Below are 25,648 nucleotides of genomic sequence, written 5' to 3' on the forward strand. Positions count from 1 at the left end.
TACTCCCTCCCACCCCGTTCTCTTCTGATTTTTTGGGAGAATATTCCCTCCGCCATCCTCTTCAGGTCTTTTTCGGAATGGCTGTGTGATAGTGAAGGGATTGGAACTCTTACCTTAGCGACTTGCTTGTTGAGCCCCTGGGCTTGGTTCCTCAGTGCCTGTGACAGGTGGGTTGGATTTAGACGTTAGAGTAAAAACTCCTGAGCTTTGAGGCGATTTGGTTTTCCCCCGTTTCAAACAGCAAATAACAAAGTTCACCCTTCTGACAAGTCCCCGTGAGTAGCTTTCGTTAATTTTAATTAGTGCTTCTGGAAGTCTTAGAGCGCCTTTCCATAAGTGGTGTGAATGATAAGTGTTACTCTGACAACCTTGTTCACACATTTAATTGTCGTTTGCTGTTAAGGCACCTGCAAATAACAGAAAATACTTCAGGGTATTTTTTCCCCGAAAAACTGATAAGAGTTAGATGTGTACGTGCTTTCTTTTTCAATTGATTTATGAACTCTGAATCAAGAGCTTATTAGAATAGGAAGTTTAATTCCTATTAAAATAGAAAAAAAACATGTAATTTAGAACTGTGTCCTTGGATTTAAATTCTGTTTTCAAAATTTTGAGCTGGCCAGGGGTAGGGGATTGGAGTAACTGATTTTTAAAGGCATTCGTGATTGACAAGTGTCTAAACTAAAAAAGACTCACAAATTATGCTTGCACTAACAGTTATTGTTGGTTTTGACAGTGATCTGTGATACTTTTAAAATACATCCAAACTTCATGGAAATTCTTGCCGTTGAATTGTTTTAAATCTCAGTGACCTTTTTAAGACTTTTTGGCTGATTCTATTTGATAAACTGAGATTATATTGCTAAATAGTGACTAGAGTTTTTCATTTGGGATGGTGTTTGTTTTTTAAAGAAAAATGTTCAGAAAAGAAAAACTAAAACAACACCTTGCTATTTAACAATACATCAACTGCAAAGCTTGATCAAGGTTTAGATGCTTTCACTTAGAATCTCACCAGTATAAATCTGTAATCTAAATTGTTCAGTAAATAGCTGTTGAGTGTTTACTGTCTGCTTGGAGCTAACCTTGTCATTTTAGGCCTATAGAAGTAAAAAATGTTCTCATTTGGGGGAGATAAGATTAACACATAGAAAACAGCATAGCAGTTAAAATGAACATATTGAACAACATATGTTAATTTTGTCCTGTAGTAAATAATTATACTAAGAAGACCAAAACAGAAAGTGACAAAGCAACCTAATATCAAATAGGAACTTCTCAGATAGTTTTGCTGCTCTGAAAACTTTGAAGTACTACAAATATTGAATTTTTATAGATTTCTTTACTATGTATCCCCCTGTTTTCTACTCTTTACTTCAGCCTTTAGTTTTCTAAACCTTATTACTAGAAGTGAAAAATTGTTTTTCAGCTTTAACTGTAATCCAGGAAGCATGACATATGTGTGCACCAAGGCATTCCTGAAAGTAGGATATATCTTTGGTATAACATTATCATAGAATAAATTAATTTAATCTGTCCTATTTTTTTTTTTTACAAAGACAAAACCTTTGCTATCAAAGCAAATAATCCCCAATACTTGAATTTACCAGTATGTAGAGTAGAATATAAACCTTGGAATAAATGAAGTTTTTATGGAAGGAAAGAATTAAAAGGGCATATGTTTAGATGTGGTGTTAAATGATTAATAACAATTATTTACTGAGCACATAGTAAATCTCACGGAGTGTGCTATGTACTAGGTTACAGGAGAAAGAATACTTAGTCTCTACCCTCTTTGAGGGTATGTGAGAGAGGGATGTGAGAGAGGGATCTCTAGATGAAACATATAAATTAGAAATTAATTAGCCCATGGTGGGGGTTTACCTTAAGGGAATGGATAAGCTCACCAAGGAAATGTATACTTTAGGATGAGAAGAAAAAAAGAACCAGGAATAAACATTGGGGAACATGAACACTTGAAAGCTGTGCAGAGGAGGAGGAAGTAAAATAAGAATTGGAAAGTGTTTACTCGATTTAGTAATAATGATTTATTTTTGGCTTTGTTAAGGGCAGGTTTGATGGAGTAGCAAACTGAAAAGTCAAATAATTCTGTTTAGAACTGAATGGGAAGTGAAGTTGAATATTCCATAAAAGTAGACCATTTTACATTTTAGAAGGGTTTGCTGTGAAGGGGGTAGAGGGGGATGACAGAGGTTTAAGGGAGCAGTTTTCTTATGTGGGAGAGGGAGGGAGAAGGAGAGGAGAAGGAAGAGAGAGAGAAAGAGAGAGAGAGAGAGAGAGATGAAGCTACTGGAAAACATTCTTGGCAATGAATGAGGAAAAGAACCTGAATGAGGTAGAAGGAATGGAATCCGGAGCACAGGAAAGGGATCAGTATTTGAAAGGAGGAGGCTAAATTCAATGGCTAAAAAATGTAAATGAAAATAAGACTCTTTGTTTTCCTTTTTGCCATTAAATCTTGGAGTTTTTAAGACCATTTTCTCTTTTCTTGTTCCATATTCTTACCTTCTTCCATTCCCAGGACCTTAGTTCCTATTTATACACCAATGACTAACATATTTATAGTCCAGATTGCTTCTCTGATCTCGAGAATCATAAATTCAGATATTCACCTTTTTTCTGAAAGTCTTAGTGGGACCTCAAACTCATAATGCCCCAGACTGAACTTCCTTTGGTGTTTTGTATCTAGGTAAATGATAGGATCATTTGTAGAATTAGTTGCCTGAGCCAACTCACTATACTCAATTCCTCTCTTAAGCTTCATTCCTCCATAGCCAGTCTGTTACCAAGACTTATGGATTTTACTTCTCTGTAACTCCCTAATCCATTCTAGAGCATTTAGCTCTCATCTTTGGTTCTCCTGCAGTACATTCTCCATTCAAGAGCCATCCCAATCCTTTCAAAATAGATGTCTGATCATATAGTATAAAAACAAAATTTTAAGGACATGCATTTGGTTTCCTCTACTTAGCTCTCTAGTCACATCACTCTATAAATTCCCTTACTCTCTTCACTCTATCATTCATTTATTCTCCTGTACTCACCTTGTTCCCTTCATTCAGAAGGCCACTAGTTAACTTCTATTTATCCTTCAAATCTCACTTCAACCTACACATCCTCAGTAAAGCCTTCTGACCTTTCACAATAAAATAAACTCCTATATACTAACAATGAACAAGTGGAATTGGAAATTAAAAACAATACAATTTACATAAGTACCCCTCAAAATAAAATAATGAGGTATGAATCAAAAAGTGTATAAGATCTATATAAGGAAAAGTTCAAGACTCTGATGAACCAAATCAAAGAAGAACTAAATAAATGGAGAGATATTCCATATTCGTGGATAGGAGACTCAATATTTTCATTATGTCATTTCTTCCCAAGTTGATCTGTAGATTCAATGCAATCCCAAATAAAATCCTAGCAGGTTATTTTTTGGATATTAACAAGCTGATTCTAAAGTTTATATAGAGAGGCAAAAGATACAGAATAGGAAACACCATATTGAAGAACAAAGTTGGAGGACTGATGCTACCTGACTTCATATTGAAGAACAAAGTTGGAGGACTGATGCTACCTGACTTCAAGACTTAGTATAAAGTATTGGCAAAAGAATAGACAAAGAGATTGGTGGAGCAGAATAGAGAACCCAGAAATAGACTTACATGGATATAGTCAACTGATCTTAGACAAATGAACAAAGAAAATACAGTGGAGCAAATATCGTCTTTTCAACAAATGGTGCTGGAACAACTAGTCATACACATGTAAAAAATCAATAAGTAAATAAATCTAGACACGGACTTTACTTCAGAAAAATTAACTCGAAGTCGATCACATACCTAAATGTAAAACACAAAACTATAAAACTCCTAAAAGATAACATAGGAGAAAACATAGCTTACTTTGGGTATGGCAGTGACTTTTTAGATATACCAAAGGCATAATCTATGAAAGAAATAGTCGACAGGCTGAACTTCATTAAAAACTTCTGCTCTGTGAAAGACGGTATCAAGAGAATGAGAAGACAAGCCACAGACTAGGAGAAAATGTTTGCAAAAGACACATCTGATAAAGGACTGTTGTCCAAAATACACAAAGAACTCAATAATAAGCAACCTGATTTAAATATGGGCGAAAGACCTTGACACTCCTAACCAAAAAGATATACAGATTGCAAATAAGCATATGAAAAGATACTTCCCATCATATGTCATCAGGGGAAATGCAAATTAAGACAACATTGAAATACCACTGCACATCTATTAGAAGGGCCAAAATCCTGAACACTAATATCACCAAATGCTTGTGAGGATGTGGAGCAACAGGAACTCTCATACAGTGCTGGTGGGAATGCGAAATGCTTTTGCCATTTTGAGAGACAGTTTGGAGGCTTCTTACAAAACTAAGCATACTCTTACCATATGATCCAGCAATTGTGCCCCCTTGGCATTCACCCCATGGAGTTGAAAACATATCCATATAAAAACCTCCACATGGATGTTTATAGAGGCTTTATTTATAATTGCCCAAACTTGGAAGAAACTAATATGTCTTACAGTAGGTGAATGGATAAATAAAGTGTGGTATATCCAGACAATGGAATATTATTCAGTGCTAAAAACAAGCTCTTAAGCCATTAAAAGACATGGGGAAACCTCAAATGCAAATTACTAAGTGAAAAAGGCCAATTTGAAAAAGCTACATACTGATTCCAACTATGTGACATTCTGGAAAATGCAGAACTATGGAGACAATAAAAAGATCAGTGATTGGCAGAGATGGTTGCAGGGAGAGATGAATAGGCAAAGCACAGGATTTTTAGGGCAGTGAAAATATTCTGTGTATTATAATGATGGACATATGTCATTATACTTCTGTGCAAGCCCACGGAATGTACAGCATCAAAAAAGAACTCTGTGGTAAACTATGGACTTTGTGTGATTATCATGGGTCAGTGTAGGTTCCTCCTTGGTAAAAAATGCACCATTCTGGTGAATGATGTTGATAATGGGGGAAGCTATACATGTGTGGTGTCAGAAGTGTATACAAAATTTCTGTACCTTCCTCCTAATTTTTGTAACCCTAAAACTGCTCTATGATAAAGTCCCTAAAAAAAAAAATGTCCAAAGTACAAAGAAATCAGCTATATAAAATCTCAGTCTGAGAGTTTCATAAGCAGCGTGTATATCACCCTTGTGGCCAAATAGTGGGACCATTTCCGCAAGGGTATTCTGAGAAGTCTGCAGGTACAATTGAAAGACTGCAGTGACCTATTAAAGTTACACCAGAAAACATAATGGTCATGATAAGCAACTAGCGCCCCATGACAGAAATGCGTACCCCTTTGGTTGGCCTTTCAAGTTTTCTGAGACCTAGAGCTCATATTACTATTGTGTCTGTGCATGTAAAGCATATAACAGAAATGGTGAGGCTTATCATGGGGCCTGATAGTATTCTGGCAGCATAATTGAATGAGTGAATGCCAGGGTCATGCCTGCACAGAGGGAGTTCTTGGACCTCATGCAATCCCTTTTTGCTTCCTGTCAGTATACTCATAAAGGGAAATCCCAGTCCTGAGTTCCAACATCACAGATTGTTTTAGCTGTCTTTGTATTTTATATAAATGAGGCCATACACCATTTATTCTTGTGTTGGATTTCTTTTGCTCACCATTATATTTGTGAAATGTCTGTTATTAATGTGTACAGTTGTGGAGTATTTGTTACTGTATAGTGTTGCTATATAGTATTGTGTAACTGTGTCACAAATCATTATCCTTTTTACTGTTGAAAGGGGTTTGGCTAGTTTACTATTTGTGGCCAAACATTTTTCTAACATGGTTGTGCCAATTTACACTCTTACCAGGAATGTTTGAGAATTTTGGTTGCTTCTCATCCTTACCAACACTTAGTATTGTCTTTCTTTTCATTTTAGCTATTTTTAGAGGCTTATGGTATGACATTTTCATTTAGATTTGAACTGATGAAGTTGAGCACCTGTTCTTATGTTTATTGGCCATTTGGATAACCTCTTCTGTGAAGAGTCTTTTTGTGTCTTTGCCAATTTTTAAAAATTGCATTGTTTGTCTTTCAATCTGGATTTGTAGGAATTCTTTTTATATTTTGGATAAGAGTTCAGTTTCAAATAAATGTATTATAAATATATTCTCTTAGTCTGTGGCTTTCCTTTTCATATTCTTTTCTTTCAATTTAATAAAATTTAATTTTTTTATACAGCAGGTTCTTATTAGTTATCTGTCTTATACATATTAGTGTATATATGTCAATCCCATCTCCCAAATCATCCCACCACCACCAGCCCCCCACCCCAGCTTTCCCCGCCTTGGTATCCATATGTTTGTTCTCTACATCTGTGTCTCTATTTCTGCCTTGCGAACCGGTTCATCGTCTTTTGATTTCAGTCAGAATGTATTCTGAAGGATTAGTTTTTCTCCTTATGTCTAGCACTTTATGGTTAGGTTTGCCTACTCCCAAGAGTTCAAAGATAATCTCAATATTTTCATCTAAAAGCCCTGCTGTTTACTTTTAAACATTTGAGTCTGCATGCTGGTGGAATTCATTTTTTTTTGTCTTTGGTGTGAGGCAGGGCTGAAAGTGTATTTGTTTTTCCTACATAGATATCCTATTGACCTAGCACCATTTATTGAAAAGACAGTTCTTTCCCTGCCATATTGAACATTACTTTTACAATAAATAGAGTCACACATATTAGGTAGATTTTTCTGGACTTATCATTTCATCGGTTAGTGTGTGATTCTTCAGGTTCTCCAGAAGGATGACTTCTTTTCTCTCAGAATTTTAACCACCTGTACTGCACTGCACTCAAGCTAAATCAGTAAAAGTAAGATGCTCAACCTTTGGAAATCCCTTCTTACAAGTTTAACTCACCAACAAAATCTTGTTCTGTTCAATCTGTAGAGCCTTCACATAATTGTTCTTGTATTTTGTCCTGAGTTTGTGGTTGTTACCTAAGGGAGGGTTTGTCTGTTATGAGCTTATTTTTTAGTGACTGTAAATGATTTCTTTATTGCTGATATCGGTTACTTGTGTTTCTTCTTTTTTTCTTTTTTAGGTTTGCTAGGGATTTTTCATTTTTATTAATCTTTCTTGTTTTAAAACCCAACTTTTGGCTTTTAAATTTTTTCCCTATTGTTGTAAAATGTTTTACTTTCTATTTTATTGATTACTGCTCTTATTATTTCCTTCCTCCTACATTCTTTGGTTTTGATTGCTGAAATTTTGGGTTTTCTCCCTTGTGATAAAAGCTTAATTCATTGATTTTCCACCTTTCTTCTTTCCTAGTAAACTATTTATAGTTAAGGGTGATTTTCCCTAAGCACTGTTCTAGCTGTATCCTACAACTTCTAACGTTTTATGTTTTCATCATCATTTATTTTAAAACATTTTTTACTTTTTGTTTAGATTTCCTCAATAATTTTTAGAACACTTTTGAGAGTGCTGAAATACATGAATTATATTGGATGCCAGGAAAGCAGGTGTAATCTGGGACTGTCCAGGGCACATGAGAATTTACGTTCATCCCAATTGTAGTGGATCCTTAAGTATAAGCAGAAAACTGGGGTTTTAAGTTAAAATTTAAAAATCCACTTTATACTCATCTGGGAATATTCAGTGTAATAGGGTAGATGTGTCAAAAGATAAACATGTTTTGGTTCAAGGAGATTTTTCAAGTAAATGTATCTATAAAGGTGAACAAGACATTTTTAGTGGTAAACACTAAAACACTAAACATTTTTAGTGTTAAAGGAAAAAGAAATTCCAGAGGTAGAATGGCCCAGCACAGGTATATCTCACAATCGGGGACTGTTCTTCTTCTTTGCATGGAGCCCAAGTAAGGAATTTAACAACTGCTGACTAATGCCTGGTGCCCCTTTCCTGTGTCAACTAGAGGAGTCTCATAGGCATAAAGCTGCAGTGCTAATCTAAGCCTATGCATTATTCTAATTATCCTGGACATTTCTGATGAGGTATCAATTCCTCCTCAGTATGAATAATTATGGGAGCCCAGGGAAAGGCCAGATATTTAAAACCATTCCATGTGAAGCTTTTTACATCACATCTACTGATTTTGCATGAAAGATCATTTAGACTAGTGCTGATCCCCTCTGAAGAAATACATATTTCTTGGCCCAATAAGTAGTGTTAGCAGAGGGAAATATTTTGGCTGTTTTTTCCTAGTTTAAGAATATTAAGTTTCTTGTAGGATAAGAAGAAAGTTAAAAATCCTAGCAAACATTTTCATCGTAAACTCGGAACTAAATTACACAACTTTTTTTTTAACATCTTGTTCACAGCTCTTGTTCTACCTTTCTTTGAATTATATTTTCTTAGGAAACACTTTTTAAATTATTTTCAAATTTGGTAGCATTAATTAATTGCATTCTCTACATTGAATTGTTTCATAATCTCGTCCATATCCATTATGATATTTAGTTTCTCATTTGTAATACTATATCTTTGGATTTTTCTCTCAGTAACTTCGAAGGATTAAAAAAAATCTATTTTAATGCTATTTTCATAGAATGATATCTTAGATTTAGGCATTAATTATTTCCTTTTCTAATGTTACTAATTTTTGTCTTTTTCTGAATTTAATCTTTCTTTCTGCTTCTCTTAGGTATTTTTGTTTTTCATTGTAGCACTTTTAAAGGCAATAATTAAAATATAGCTGTAGGGCTTCCCTGGTGGCGCAGTGGTTGAGAGTCCGCCTGCTGATGCAGGGGACACGGGTTCGTACCCTGGTCTGGGAAGATCCCACATGCCGCGGAGTGGCTGGGCCCGTGAGCCATGGCCCGCAGAGCCTGCGTGTCCGGAGCCTGTGCTCCGCAACGGGAGAGGCCACAACAGTGAGAGGCCCGCATACAGCAAAAAAATAAATAAATAAATAAATAATATATAGCTGTAGTGGCCTATTATAATTTCCAGGTAAGCCCTGTTCAGTAGTACTTCCTGTGTTGATGGAAATATTCTATATCTACACTGACCAGTATAATAGCCATTAAACACATATGGCTATTGGGTACTTACAATGTGGCTGATATGATTGAGGAACTGAATTTTTAATTTTGTTTTAATAATTTAAATTTAAACACTACTTTTGGCTAGTTGCTGCTATATTGGACAGCATAGCTCTAGATCAGTATTTAGCAAAATTTTTCTATGAAAGACCAAATAGAAAATATTTTAGGCTTTGCAGACCATATGGTCCCTGTTGCAACTACTTAGCTCTGTTGTTGTAGCAAAAAAGCAGCCATAGACAACATGTGAACAAATGAGCATGACTGTGTTCCAGTAAAACCTTATTTGCTAAAATGGAGTGGGCAGGATTTGGCTTATGGGCCCTAGTTTGACAACCTCTGCTCTACATGAAAGATGTATCTATTTATTTTTCTTTTTCCTGCTCTGTATTCCCTGGGGGTCTTTTCCTGTAACGTTTTAGAGAGATTATTACGCTCCTTGGGTTGTTATTCTGTATTTCTTCAACTTTTGTTTCAACTTTTCTATTTTTTTGTATATGTGGGGGGAGTTGGTGGTGGACAGGCATTCTATTTTAAATTTCTTTAAACTCTACTCTTTGTTGTTTAATTCTACTCTTTTTCATATGCCTGTTGTCGCATAGATACAATATCTTAACTAATATCTCTGAAGATGTTAAATAGAATTATTTTCCTCCCTGAATTACCTCTGATTTCTCCAGAGTTGCTTGTTCTGTTTTTCATCATGGGCCTTCTTTTTCATTCTTGTGGTTTCCTTAAATGTTGGTGATCCTTGGTTGTTCATTCATGTTGATATATGACCAGTTGAATAATATAGATAACTGGAGTGGGTTTTCTCTTCTTTTCTTTCGCTAGCAAATTACCCTAAATGGAAAGAATACTGATGGGAATTCCTTATGGGTAGGTAGGACTTAGTATTTTTTTATTAAAGTATGTCGATTTACAATATTATATTAATTTCAGGTATATAATATAGTGATTCAGTATTTTTATAGTTTGTACTCTTTAAAGTTATTATAAAATATGGGCTATATTGCCTGTTCTGTGCAATATATCCTTGTAGCTTCTCTACTTTGTACCTAGTAGTTTGTATCTCTTAGTCCCCTACCCCTATTTTGCCCCTCCCCCCACCCCTCTCCCCACTGATAATCACTTGTTTATTCTCTATATCTATGAGTCTGTTTCTGTTTTGTCATATTCATTCATTTTATTTTTTAGATTTCACATATAATTGATAACATACAGTATTTGTCTTTCTCTGTCTGACTTATTTCATTAAGCAAAATATACTCCAGGTCCATCCATGTTTTGCAAATGGCAGAATTTCTTTTTTTTATGACTAATATTCCATTGTATATGTATACCACATCTTTATCCATTCATCTGTTGATGGACACTTAGATTGCTTTCATAACTTAGCTATTGTAAATAATGCTGCTGTGAACACTGGGGTGCATATATCTTTTCAAATTGTGTGTTTTTGTTTTCTTTGGATATATATCCAGAAGTGGAATTGTTGGATCATGTAGTTCTATTTTTAATTTTTTTGAGGACTCTCCATGCTGTTTTCCATAGTGGCTCTACCAATTTACATTCTCACTACCAGTATATGAGGGTTCCCGATTCTCAGACTCCTCACCAACATTTGTTAGTTGTGGTCTTTTTGATGATAGCCATTCTGACAGTCGTGAGGTAATATCTCATCGGAGTTTTGAGTGACATTTTTCTGATGATTACCGATGTACATCTTTTCCTGTGCCTGTTGGCCATCTGTTGAAAAATGTCTATTGAAAAATGTCTTTTGAAAAATGTCTATTCAGGTCTTCTGCCCAGTTTTAAATTGGGTTGTTTAGGGTGTTTTTGTTTGTTTGTTTGCTTGTTTGTTTTTGATATTGAGTTGTATGAGCTGTTTATATAGTTTGGATATTAACCCCTCATCAGTCATATCATTTGCAAATATTTTCTCCAATTTAGTAGGTTCTCTTTTTGTTTTGTCAATGGTTTCCTTTGCTCTGTAGAAGCTTTTAACTTTAATTAGGTCCAATTTGTTTATTTTTGCTTTTGTTTCCTTTGCTTTAGGAGACAGATCCAAAAAATATTGCTACAATTTATGTCAAAGAGTGTTCTGCATGTTTTCTTCTAAGAGTTTTATGGTTTCTGGTCTTAGATTTAGGTCTTTAATCTATTTTGAGTTTATTTTTGTTTATGGTATGAGAAAATATTATTTCATTCTTTTGCATGTAGCTGTCCTGTTTTACCAGCATCACTTATTGTAGAGACTGTTTTTTCTCCTTTGTATATTCTTGCCTCCTTTGTCATAGATTAATTGACCATAAATGCGTGGGTTTGTTTCTGGGCTCTCTATTATGTTCCATTTATCTATATTTCTGTTTTTGTGCCAGTACCATACTGTTTTGATTACCGTAGTTTTGTAGTAGTCTGAAGTCAGGGAGTGTGATACCTTCATCTTTGTTCTTGTTAAGGTTGTTTTGGGTATTTGGGGTCTTTTGTGTGTCCATATAAATTTTATGATTATTTGTCCCAGTTTTGTAAAAAATATCATGGGTGTTTTGATAGGGATTGCATTAAATCTATAGATTGCTTTGGGTATAGGTAGGACTAATTTATTGGTGTGTTTTGCTCAGAGTGGATAAGCAGAGAGCAAGCAGACAGCCCAGGTCCGTCTCTAATAGCCTGATAAGGAGGATCCTATCCTAGGTTTCAACCACTATACTTTGGAGCCCAGAATCCTCTCAGGCAGGTTAAACCTTTTTTTATCCTCCATAACTGTTGGTTCAGCCCACAACCCCTTTCTACAGGAAGAAAATTTACATCTTCCCTGAAACATTCTCCTGTGTGTGTAGTTGGACAAGGGTCAGCATACTTTTTTGGAGACTAAATAGTAAGTATTTTAGGTTTTTCAGGCCACATGTCCTCTTTCATAACTTTTCAACGCTACCATTGGAATGCAGTTGTAGACAGTATATTAAAAAATGAGCACAGCTGTGTTTTGATAATGCTTTATTTATGAACACTGAAATTTGAATTTCATATAATTTTTACATGTCACAAAATATTCTTCTTTTCTTTTCTTTGAGCCATTTAAAAGTATAAAGACCAGTCTTAATTTGCAAGGTATACAAAAGCAGATGGTAACCTGGAAGGTTTGCCCTGTGAACCATGGTTTGCCAAACCCTGTGCTAGGCTGTTGCTCTCTCAGCCCTGTTCTACCTATCACTGTTATTTCTACCTTTTAGAAAGTTTTCATAATCTCTAGTATGTTGATGCTTTTCACTCCCTTTTAGTGACCTAAGGTCACCTAAGTGACCTCCCTTTTCACTCCCTTTAAGTGACCTTTCATTCTACCCAGGCCTTCAATGGATTGGATGAGGTCCACGCACATTAGGGAGGGCAATCTGCTTTACTTAATCTGAGGATCCAAATGTTAATCTCATCCAAATACACCCTCACAGTAACACCCAGAATAATGTTTGATCAAATATCTTGACACTGCATGGCCCAGTCAAGTTGATACATAGAATTAACCATCATTCTCACATAGCTGGTAAATGATAGAGCTAGGATTCACAACCGTGATGAGCTGTCTGATGACAAAATTCAAGCTTATTTACAATTTGTACCTGGACCCAAACTCAGCATTAGTATCCTAAAGGTAGCCTTTTATTTAGCCAGTTTATGGATATTTGCATAAGGAATGAGGCATATTTGTCTTGATAAAATGAGTAAATTCATAGTAACCAGGATGGTTCGAGATTGTGATATGAAACAACAAGTAGTAAGTGAGACATACTTAACACAGAGGTGAATGATTTTGAGTTTCAGAAGACCTGTCTTAATCTTGTGAAAGAGAAATTAGACCCCTTTGTTTCTCCAAAGCATAGAAATTTCAGTTTCAACTCATATTAAAGAACTTTTTATCAGAGTTGTCCAGCACTGAAACAAGATTTTTAATCATTTAAATATATTTGCTTTTAAAAATCTTTAGCATTTTAAGGCCATGTTTTTACCTTTTATATTTTTTCATTCCCCAAAATGCAAAGTTAAAAAAAAAAAATTAAAGACCATTTTGTACTATAATTTTACCATTCTCCAGAGTGAAAGATTTGAAATTAATTTTGTAGTCTGTTTGGTATTCTAAGTTTATTTAAAAAAAATTTAAAAAGCAGCTCATGTTTCCTTTTTCTATTAACATTTCCTAAATGAACTCACATGGAATTAATGAATTACTATCATATATGATGATCATTTTCCCTCATTGAGCATTGGAATATGTTCATTTTAGAGCTTATCAGTAGCTCAGTCTTGATTCTCTAGTTGAAGTAGTTATGTCAGCCTTTGCATCTGGCTCAAGGTCTTGGGTCCTTTTTCCATAGGAAAAATCTTTTTGTGATAAAAATATACGTAAGATTTATTATTGTAATCATCTTTAAGTGTACAATTCAATGGCATTAGGTATATTTATGATGTGTAAACATTTCCACTTTCTGTTTCCAGAGCTTTTTCATCATCCCAAAGGGAAATGCCTTACCCATTGAGCAATAACCTTCCCACTCCATCACCGCAGCCTCTGGTACCTCTATTCTACTTCCTGTCTCTATGAATTTGCCTATCTAGGTACCTCACATAAGTGAAATTGTATAATATTTGTTCTTTGTTAGCATTTGCATAGTGTTTTTCACTTAGTATAGTGTTTTGCAGAGTTCATCCATCTTGTATCATGTGTCAGAACTTCATTCCTTTTTATGGCTGAATAGTATTCCATTGTACGTATATAGCACATTTTGTTTATCCATACATCTGTTGATAGACACTTGTTCTGTTTCCATCTTTTGCCTATTGTGTATACTGGTGTAATGAACATCAGAGTACAAGTATCTGTTAGAATTCCTTTAGGTATAACCAAGAGTAGAATTGCTGCAGCATATGTTTAACTTTGTAAGGATCTACCAAAGTGTTTTCCACAGTGGCTTAACCATTTTGCATTCCCACCAGCAGTACAGAGAGGTTCCATTTTCTCCAAATCCTCAGCAACTTTTATTCTTTCTTTATTTATTGGATAATAGCTGTTCTAATGAGTTTGAAGTGGTATCTCATTGTGGTTTTGATTTGCATTTTCCTAATGATTTGTGATGTTAGCATCTTTTGCAATCTAGATATGCTGAGAATTTTCCAAATCATCAAGTACTGATTTCTTTTTGCTTAACTTCCTCAGTTTATCTCCTTTTATCCTTTTTCATTCCTCAATTTATCTCCTTTCTCTCACATTTTACCATAATTAGCAAGGAGAAACCAGTAAATGCCTTCAACATTTTGCTTGGAAATCTCAACTAAACATTCAGGCTCATCAATTACAAGTTCTACTTTTCACCCAACATTAGAACACATGTCAGTTTTGCTACATTGTAACAAAGACTGCCTTCCCTCTAGTGTTCAATAACATCTCTCATTCCCTTCTTGAGACTTCACCAGAAGTCCAGTTAATGTTAATATTTCTGTAACATTCTGTTCCTGACAAATAAGTGTATTCTCTAAGATGATACAAGTGTTCTCAGCCATCCTGTTCACTTCCTTCTGAGCATTCACCAGAATCTCCTTAACGTCTCTTATTTCTATTGGGTTGGCCAAAAAGTTTGTCCGGGTTTTTATGTACCATTTTATGGAAAAGCCTGAATGAACTTTTTGGTCAATCCAATATCAGATGGCTCTTCAAGGCAATCTACCAATAGTCTCTTCAGTCATTATTATTTTTCTTAAATTTTTTGTTATCTGTTACAGCAACACCCCACTTCCTGGTACCAAAATCTTTTTAATTTCCTAGGAATTCCATAACGAATTACCACAAACTTGGTGGCTTAAAGCAACAGAAGTTTACTTCGTTACAGTTTCCAGGGCCAGAAGTCCAAAATTATGGTGTCAACAGAAGTATGTTTGTTCCAACAGCTCTAGAGGAGGATCCTTCCCTGCCTCCTGCAGCTTCTGGTGGCTCCTGTCTTTCCTTGGCTGTGGCAACATAACTTCAATGTCTGCCTTCATTTTCACATTGTCTTTTTCTCTGTGTCTCTGTGTATCCTTTTCGGTCTCCTTTGAGGACATTCTCATTGTATTTAGGGCCCACCCTAATCTAATATGATCTCATATTGATCCTTACCTTGATTATATCTGCAAAGATCCAGTATTACAATAAGGTCACATTCTGAGGTTCCAAGTGGACATGAGTTTGGGGGAAAGGGAGAACACTACTCAACCCACTATAGTCTCTTTTTAGGTAATTATATTATAAATGTGTTATATAATTATTTATAATTTTTAAAACTCAAAGTTTTGCATAATATTTTGTTGTGAGATTATTTCACCATACGCTAATACTGTTAATATTCATATTAGAAAGTGCCAAATAGGGAAATCACTTTTCTTTTTAGACTTTATAATATATATTAGAAGTATGGGGTTCTTTAATGTGTCTTTGCTTTTTGATGAGGATATTGTACACATGGGCATACACACACATGAATAAAGCAAAGTTCTGTTAACTTAAAGTTTGTTACTCAGTATTTATTCACACCATATAGTGAGATCCTAAATCACCTCTCAAATTGAATGGAAGGAGTGTGTGATTAGATTTTCTTGAGATTTGGGGTGTTTTAAGACTGACTCCAGGGACTTCCCTGGTGGTCCAGTGGTAAAGAATCCGCCTTTACAATGCAGGGGACATGGGTTCGATCTCTGGTCAGGGAACTAAGATCCCACATGCAGCCAGGCAACTAAGCCCACACACCACAACTACTGAACTCACATGCCTCAACTAGAGAGCTTGTGTGCCACAAACTACAGAGCCCACATGCTCTGGAGCCCACGCACCACAACCAGAGAGAGAAAACCCACATGCCACAACTAGAGAGAGAAAACCCGCACGCCACAACTAGAGAGAAGCCCATGCGCCGCAATGAAAGATCCCGCATGCCTCAACGAAGATCCTGCGTGCCGCAACTAAAGACCCAACGCAGCCAAAAATAAATAAATAATAAATAAAGCTTTAAAAAAAAAAAAAAGACTGGCTCCAAAATGTTTAGTGAGTTCTTCAAATATTTCAGTAACTCAGAGGAAAAAATATTTTTATGAGTAGCAGCAATATAATTTAAGTATATTTAGTTGAGTGTTCTAAACAGGTGGGATTATTAAGATCAAGCACAGTGCCTGTAAGTGGATGAAAGAGTATATTTAAGCACAATTGTTGTTACAGAAAAAACAAAAAAGAAAAAATCAACCCTCACTTTTAAGGGTCCTAAGAGAAAAGGGAAGAAAGATGTTAGGGTCATAAAGAAAGAAGATTAAATAAAACAAAAATTGGGGTTGAAACAGAAATGCATTATAAAGGAGAGGGAAGGTAGATTGGCAAAAATGAGGAAGTATCAGAAAAAGTGAAATATACAAAAGCAAAGGCAAGAAATAGGATGGGGAAGACTTTAAGGAGAGCAAAAAATAAGAAATAATGCTATGACTAGCTTAGCGTTAAAGGGTAAAAGATGAATATATCAGAGTTTCTTTCAAATTAAGTCAAATTAATGATGATTATTAGAGAGTAACTGTAGTCTTGATATCATACACTTAAGTCAAGCTTCTCATGCCATTTTCCCTGTAGAAAATAGTAGGAACCATTTTATGTATTATTCATTAAATTGCAAGTAAATATATTATTTATGATATATTGACATGTGATATTATGTATTACACAAACTTTTATTATATATGTTATTTATATTATATACATTTCAAGGTAAATATTCATATGTTATCTTCTTTTAATGGCAAAAATTTGGTTTTTGGTGTAAACGATGAAACTTTGCATGTAAACACATATAAAGCAAACTGTTGAATGTTTCACATAACAGTGGTGATACATCATTTCCTCAGTCATAAGAACTGACATGGAGTTATTATTGTTGAATATGAGGCAGGTTTTGACATCCAGGAGAATATCAAACATAATATGTTTTGCCTTTGACATATTATGACTGGTCACGGAGTTTTTCTACAATATCAGGTGCATTCCTCATATTCAGTAAATATCACACTAATCAGGCTTAACATATCAGCATTACAAACTACTTCTCTGCTGCCTTTGTATTCTTAAAACTAAAACTAACCCTAGATATTCATTCATGCTGACCTGTAGAAATGAATGTTATATCCTCTCTATTACCTGCAAATTGTTTAGAAGGATTTGATATATCATAACTGTATATGGTTGGCTTATCAACTCCTTTAAGTCCTTGACCACAGTTTTCTGTAGGTTGATTGATGTATTATGTCACCCATTTACTTTCTTCTACTTAAATTCTCTGGTAAACAAAGGACTTTAATATTCTGCTTTTTAAAATCATTTTATCCGAAGTGTCATAGAATATCTGAATTCAGAATCCTATTGATCCAATAAGGAAGATGCACCTTAACAGCTGAGAGACACTTGGTCATATTATATACTACTTCAACTAAATATGGCTGAAAGAAGCCTTTACTTAATATAATTTTGATTTCCTGCTTTAGGAATCCTGAAACCATGGATCACCTATATATGCTTTGAGACATGCTTTAGATGTTTTTTCTGGAAGCCCTGCAATTGCCCTAAAAATTGAATGTATCATTGAAAAGACCTATGGTAAGTGGGTTTTTTCCCTTCTTTTTCTTCTGTCGGTTTCATGTTGTGGTTAAGTCTTATGAATGTTGTAATGCTGCTCCCTGCTGGACATAGTATAATTTTTTAAAGTTGGCACTTAATAGATGGGCAAATAACTGGTTAGCTGGACCCACTATAGAGGGGAATCCTTGCCTGCATTCACAAAAAAACAACAGTATACAACCAAAGCAGCTCTGTTTTCATAATGGGTGATACCTATTATGTTGATATCTGAAGCCTGATGAAAGTGCTGATAGTCTTGTTTCTAAGTTTTATTGTCTGCTTCCTGTTTAGTGGCATCTAAAAGTTGTGACAAACATACATTGAAGGGTGCTTGTAGGTGATGGAACTTTTAGGATTTCCTAAATTATATGTGTGTGTATATGTTTGTAACTGTCTGATTATTATTATTATCTCGTTTGTAATCATTTAAATTTCCTTTATGTTTTTCCAAAGGAACTATTTAAAACATCTTTAGTATAATTTAAATTAGACACTGTTGGATCTATTTTGAGTGAGTTACCCTACATTACATTTTATACAGTGGACTTTAAGTGTAACTTGTTTTGTATATCCATCCTGTAATCTAGTGGTTATGTTTTCTAGTGCACACAGTGAACCATTCTTACACAGAGTGACATTGGATTGGATCTCAAGTGTCATATTTGTGTCCATCCTATTATGAACCCTCATACTGAATGCAAACACAGGTGTTCCTAAAATTGTTTTAAAATGTGTGAGAGTTAAAAGTTTTTCTTCCTACTTTTGAGCTAAATTATTATATATTTTTTGGAGTGCAGCCTGCATAAAGTTAATATCTGGGTGTAATATAGATTTATTTTGAAAGTAAGCATACATTTTCTTGAAAAGAAGAAAAAGCAACAGGCACAACATTGAGCTAAGCAAAAATTTAACAAAATAACTGATCTTATACTCTTTAATGACCTGGTACTTTTTTTGTGGCCATTTGAAAAGCCTGTAAAATCTGTTCTTTATTAAGATTCTGGAGAATTAGGCATAGTAACTTATTTCTTTATTATTAAAATATTGCAATAAAAATTAGAAATGTAGACCAAGAAAATAAAATTGTTAGCAAAAAAGAGGAGCCCTTTCTTCCTTCTCTTTCAGAATATATTTTTTCAGAAAGTATATCATTTTAAATATTTTTATTATGAAATATAACACTATATAGAAACATAAAATGAATAAGTATAAAGCAGACATTCAGTAACCATAGATCATTACTGACATACCAGAAGCTCTTGGTATAATCTTCCTTTTCCTTAGAGGTAACCAATGTCCTGATTTTTGTGATAACTATTTAGATAATTCTCTATATAATTTTATCACTTTTATGTGTATTCCTCAGCAGTGTGTTCACATTTTGCCTCTTTTTAATCTTTATGGACTCATATGTATTCTTTTTTTGGATAAACTTTTTTGTATTTTTGTTGGAAATGTTTTTGTTATTTTTAAGGGGAAGGGTATGAAGAAATAGAGAGCTTAAGGTAAAGTCAGAGGGCTGACTTCACTGTACTAAAGAGCTTAGGGACAGGAGGAGTTGTAAGGAATTTAGATGTATCTGCAATCAGAATGGGATCAAGATGCCTGGGGACAAGTTTGTAGCCTTTCAGGGTAAGTGAGAGGCTGGAAAGATCGCTAGGAAAGGACAGCATTCTTGAGGAAAGTGTATAGGCTAGGCATGGAAAGCATTATGCTGATGGAACCTATCACAGTGCTGTCAGAGAATAATGGGGGAAGTCAGGTGAGTTATCTAGCCTGTACTGCCTCCAGGTCTCCAAACCTGAGCTGTCACAGTCCTCACAGGGTATCTCTTGGAACGAGTCTGGGGAAGAAGCTCAGAGCCCCTTCTCAGTAGGGATGGAGGGGACCCTGCTGCTGCCACTGTCACTGCTCAGCCTCCTCCACTGCATTGCAAAGGGTAGAGGAAATTCCCAGCAACGTGGCTCAGGCCTTGCAGCAGCATCATGGAGGTTCAACTGGATGAGCTCCCTGAGTACTTTCTTTGGGCCAAGTACTTGAAAGTCACAACTCATGGAGTAGATCCTGTAGAGTGTGGCTTTGATGTTCAGGCCAAAGAGGTCTCAAGGGTTTTGCTTGTATATGTTCAAGGTAATGAGGGCGATGTCCTTGCTGTGCTTGGGCTTCTCCCAGCCTAGGCCATATGATAGCACCTACTCCTGCTGGGGCTCCAACTCTGCTTGAACTCCAGCATCATCAGGCATGTATCCTCTTCCAACAATTGGAAGAAGTCCTTGCAGTCCACAGAGGTCCCATCCTTGTCTATCACCAGCGTTAACCACAGGGTCTCCAGTGCTTTGTCTGGTAGTTCCTGGCAGGTGGCAGCTGTGATCACAGACACAGAAAGGTGGCTAGAGTGGTGGAGCTGGGGTCCAGACCCTACAGCCAGTCTTGGAGCTCATATTGGATCCTGACTGAGCTTGGAGACTGTGACGACCTTTGTACTTCCCTTTGGGTTGGTGCTAGATTGCTGCAGTGTGACACTGCTGCAGCTGTGGGGTGCTCCTGTGGGGTAGCATGGGACACAGATGGGCCTACTGGTGAGCCCCATTTTCCGGAATCATATGCATTCTTTCTTCCTTTACACAGCATTATGTTTTGAAGGTCATCTACATAGTTGCATGTAGTTTTATTTTATTCATTTTCATTATCATGTGTTATTCCTTTGGAATGAATATGACAGAATTCATCCATTCTGTTTTTGGTGGATGTTTGGGTTCTTTCTGGTGTTTGGCTATTATAATTAACATTTCCATGAACGTTCTTTTACATATCATATGTTGATTTTTATGTGTCAAGTGGGAAAATGTCATATATTTTCAGGTTAAAGATAATTGATTATAGTGGTATTTTAAATTAATTTAAATGAGTACATGAGGAAGTTGTTGTATCCTGAGAGTGACACATATTAAGTGTTGGAAAAGATTCTGAAGTGATCATAATTTCTTTACTGTAGGCCTTAAATATATGGTAGAGTGCCATGTAACTTGTGACAGTTTAAAAATAGTATATGTGTAGTAGATATACAGATATAGGACCTAATGTAGTAACTCTTTGTTTTACTTTATTAGCACTTTGATTCCATTTACAATTATATCATGTTTTCTATAACTTCTTCACTTTACTGATGAAGAAAATAAGGAGAGCTAAAGAGATTGAGTGAATTGCACAAGGTTGGAGCCAGAAACCAGACCAAACTGTCTACTTAGTGGCAGTCACAATTTAAAGAAAAGAAAGTGAAAAGTGAAATCAGGATATATTCTTGAGTGTGTCCAGCCATTGAAGTGGAGAATTTGCATGACTAGCTTTCAGAAATTATCAGGTATTCTTTTGACTCTTAACCAAGAAGTGGCCTTGCACAGAGAATTGTATGTTTAAAGGCCCCCAAAATGTTACTGCACTTTATTACAATTCATCTTCTGAAAGGCAACTGTGGTATATTCTAACTTTGAGAATCTTACTTAGAATAATTCCTCATTCATTGGCCTGTTATTAACAAGTGGTGTACTATTTCCTCATCTGTTAATTTTGTGAATAATTGAATCTTATCCTTTTGTGTGCCAAAGTTTATTTCATATGAATATTTTTTTATAAAATGTTTTTGAAATATAAAACGTACCCTTCTGTCTTCTTAAACAGAACAAATTGAGTATAATGTAAGTTGTTTTTGTTTTTGTTTTTTTTGATGGGTCAGAGTTGTTATTGTTAACATTAGTCATTTCACAGAATTTATGTGATTTCCTCAGAGACCGTTATGCTGTCTAGGACCGCTTTCCTAAATTGTCTTAGACTGATGACTTTTATGTCCTGGGTGCTGCTTACGATGTGGTTTTTTTGTTGTTGTTTTGTTTTGTTTTACCTTTGTTAGGTAATTCTTGTTTTTTGCTCTCAGTGCATTATATTAACTCTAATGTAAAAATCAGCATTTACCTAACATATTCATTGGTTAGGTGAGAGCTTAAGTATGGTCTGCTCCATCTACTGATTAAGGGCATAGAAAGTAAATTTAAAATTTACTTTGGGGTCAGCAACTTGTCTTACTGCTTTGTTCCAAGAGACTGAGATTATCTCACAACTGATTTCTGGATGATTGAAATGCAGCCTAGATTTGCATGTATCAATACTATGGTATCCTTATTTGGGGAATAAAAATTATCATGTACATATTTTCTTATAAAACAGTGATATTGAAACTGGATTTACTTAAGGATTCCTTAAATAGGAAGTCCAATGAGCTTTAAGTGGTTGTTTTTAATGATAAGATATTTGACAGGATGGGCTTTGAAATAAAAACAATGTATTAGGTGACATTGCCTATTGAAAATGTCAGTCATAAAGATTAAACTACCTTTGAAATGATAGCTTTGTAAAGGAAAATATAGAAGTAACATAGATTTGGTTTCCAGAAAACATTTAAGTGCTTCAGGAAAACATTCACTTAAAAGTGAAATGCATTTGACTGCTTTCCCAATTATAAAGTACTGAATGTGAATTTAAAGGAAAAAAATTGGGATGGGGGGTGTATATTTGTTTTTAAATGAAAGGAGATCTCGGGAAGAGAGATAGACAGTTGCTATCCCAGCACATTAGGCATCAATATGATGATTTCCTACATCAGCGATATTTTTCCAACTTGAAAACTAAGTCAGCAATTTTACATATGCATTTGGGGACAAATAAACAAAGAACTTCATATAGTTTTTTCCAATGAGAACATCTTTGAGAATTGCCTAATGAACAAAATATCTTAGAGGCCCAAAGAGAAGAATAGCTTTTTCTGGTATACATCTCAGATGTATATGTGGTGGAAGCAAAATGACACAGCCCCCACAGAAGAAAAATTAGCAATTTCTAGAGAAAGACCCATGCATTTACACACTTGTCTCAGCCAATTCTGGGAATTTATTACAGATATACTTACGTACTTATAAAATAACATATGCAGGGCTTCCCTGGTGGCGCAGTGGTTGAGAGTCTGCCTGCTGATGCAGGGGAAACGGGTTCGTGCCCCAGTCCGGGAAGATCCCACGTGCCGCGGAGCGGCTGGGCCCGTGAGCCATGGCCGCTGAGCCTGCGTGTCAGGAGCCTGTGCTCCGCAACGAGAGAGGCCACAACAGTGAGAGGCCCGCGTACCGCAAACAAAACAAAACAAAACAAAACATATGCATAAAAGTTTTCATTGTAGCTTCTTTTGTAGCAGCAAAAGATTGGAAACATCCCTACTATCTATCAGTAGGGTACTGGTTGAATGAACTCTGGCATAGCTGTACAGTGAAGTACTCTACAGCTGTAAAAATAGAAAGGTTGTTCTCTATATGAAGATTTGGAAAGTTTTCAAGCATACATTGTTATTTGAAAAGAGCAAAGTTCAAGCAGAGTGTATAGTAAACTACTTTTTGTGTAAAGGAGGAGAGGCTTAAGATATATTCATAATTGCTTATATTTGCATAAAGAAAATTTGGACAGGTATACAAAATCTAAATCTTGTATGTGGATGGGTAAGGAAAACAAAGTAGATGGGACTTTTACTGTATATCTTTTAGATTGTTTTTAATTTTTGAATATGTGACTATGTTACTAGTTAAAAATAGTTTTATTTGTTAGTCAAATGAGAGAGAGAAAGAAAGGGATAAACCTACTATATTTCCCACAGAATTAGCCAGTTTTGTTCCTTTATCCGCAGAGCCAGGGAGATAGTAAGAACTGAATAAATATTTATTATACAAGTAAAATGTGAACTATATAATCATTAGGTGATTTCTTTTAGCTTCTTTCTTTTTTTTTATAATTTATTTTTGGCTGCGCTGGGTCTTTGTTGCTGTGCGTGGGCTTTCTCTAGTTGCAGAGAGTGGGGGCTACTCTTTGTTGTGGTGCACGGGCTTCTCATTGTGGTGGCTTCTCTTGTTGCAGAGCACAGGCTCTAGGCACACAGGCTTCAGTAGTTGTGGCACATGAGCTCAGTAGTTGTGGCTCGTGGGCTCTAGAGCGCAGGCTCAGTAGTTGTGGCTCATGGGCTTAGTTGCTCCACGGCATGTGGGATCTTCCCAGACCAGGGCTCGAACCCATGTCCCCTGCATTGGCAGGTAGATTCTTAACCATTGTGCCACCAGGGAAGATACTTTATTTCTTAAAGTATCTTTTCAATACGAGAAAAACAGTGTTGTAAATCGTGTGTTGGTTCCAGTATAGAAGTAAGGGAAAATATTTAAGTGGGAAATAATGAGATGTAAATTGTCAAATTATCATGAAGTTTCATTTAATTTATAGGATATTGATATTAAAGAATTATATTTTAACTTCACTGAAAAGTAAAATAAATGTTTTCAAAAGATTCCCATTAAATTAGGTAATAAACTTTCATAATAAATAAAAGCTTATGAAATTTGAGGGCAATGAGGAAAACGGCAAACATATTCTTTATACTGCCTTATCTTCTGTGCTACTTTAGTTTCTCACAGAAGGGCAATTTTTTAGTACTGAGACTATTTTAGAAGCTCTGTTAATAGCGGCACCAGCAGCTACTCTGACACAAAGGCCAGTTATCTCTGAAAATATGGTATTGTAGATTGGGAGCTGGGGAATATAATAGGTGAATAGCTGTTGCTCCTCCATTTATAAGAGTTCAGGAACTTATCTTACCTATTGGTTTGAAAAATTGATTATTCAAATAAGTAGTATAAGAACCTTTAGTTTTCACCTTTAGGTTATACATACATTAGTTGTTCCTAAATTTCTTATGACAGGGATTTTGACTACCTTTGTATATCTGTATTTGTGTGCAAAATTGCATTTTTAAAGAAAGCTATATATATGGAAAAGTGTGCATATTATAAGTGGATGGCTCAATGAATTTTTTAGAAGCCAAATACAATTATGCAAACAGCACCCAGATACGAAAAAGAACATTATCAGCACTCTAGAAGACACCTTCATGCTCTCTTCCAGCCACTGTCTCCCTCCCTGCACAAGGATTACCACTGCCTTGACTTTTAATAGCATAGATTAGTTTTGCTTGGTTTTGTATTTTATGTATAGAATTATACAGTATAATTTTTTTATGTCTGGTTTCCTTTGTTCAACATTATGTCTTGAGATTCAACTACATTGTTGCATGTAGTTGTAATCTGTTCATTTTCATTGCTGCATTCTATTATATGACTATATCACAACTATTTTTTATCTATTCTGTTAATGGACATTTGGGTGATTTCCATATAATGTTAAATATAAACATTCTAATACATATCTCCTGATTAATATATTTATGGGTTTCTGCTGAGCATATGTCTAGGAGCAAAATTACTGGATCATAAGTACGTTTATTTCCAGCTTTAATCAAAATTGCCAGTTTTCTGAAATGGTTGTACTAATTTACGTTCATATGAGAGTTCAAGTTGCTCTGCGTCTTTGCTAACTCTCCCTTTTCGCCATCTTTTTCATCTTTCAATTCTGGTGGGTATAAAGTAGTAAATCATTATACTGTTTTAATTTCTAGTTCCCTGATGATTGATGAAATTGAGCACTTTTTCATATGTATATTGACTATTTGTTATTCTCTTTTGTGAAGTGCCTGTTCACTTCTTTTGCCCATTTTTTTGTTGGGCTGCCTTTTTCTTTGATTTGTAGGAACTCTTTATATATTCCGAATATGAGTCCTTCATTTTTTTAGGTATTGCAAATATTTCTCCAACTCTGAGGTTTGCCTTTTCAATCTATTAATAGTGCTTTTGATGAACAGAAGTTTATGCCTTTAAAGTAGTCTAGTTTGTCATTTATGTTTAGTGCTTTTTTTTTTTTTTTTTTTTTTTTGCGGTACATGGGCCTCTCACTGTTGTGGCCTCTCCCGT

At 35.3% G+C, this 25,648-nt stretch overlaps 1 protein-coding gene and 1 pseudogene across 3 annotated transcripts in view; one reads left to right on the plus strand and one right to left on the minus strand.

Moving 5' to 3' along the window:
• The window catches only part of IMMP1L (inner mitochondrial membrane peptidase subunit 1), a 73,446-nt gene that overhangs the window by 310 nt on the left and 47,488 nt on the right, over positions 1-25,648 (plus strand). For both annotated transcript variants that reach the window (XM_079930694.1, XM_079930695.1), the window contains exon 2: positions 17,630-17,741. The gene's annotated coding sequence lies outside the window, so the exon portion shown is untranslated. The remainder of the gene's footprint in view (positions 1-17,629; positions 17,742-25,648) is intronic.
• Positions 17,751-20,352, minus strand: LOC307190373 (lipid transferase CIDEB-like; annotated as a pseudogene). The gene is made up of 2 exons: positions 20,340-20,352; positions 17,751-20,250 (listed from the first exon to the last, which is right to left on the minus strand). The product of its transcript is annotated as a lipid transferase CIDEB-like (transcript).

Source organism: Stenella coeruleoalba, assembly GCF_951394435.1.
Source record: "Stenella coeruleoalba genome assembly, chromosome: 8".
NCBI classification, from domain to species: Eukaryota; Metazoa; Chordata; class Mammalia; order Artiodactyla; family Delphinidae; genus Stenella; species Stenella coeruleoalba.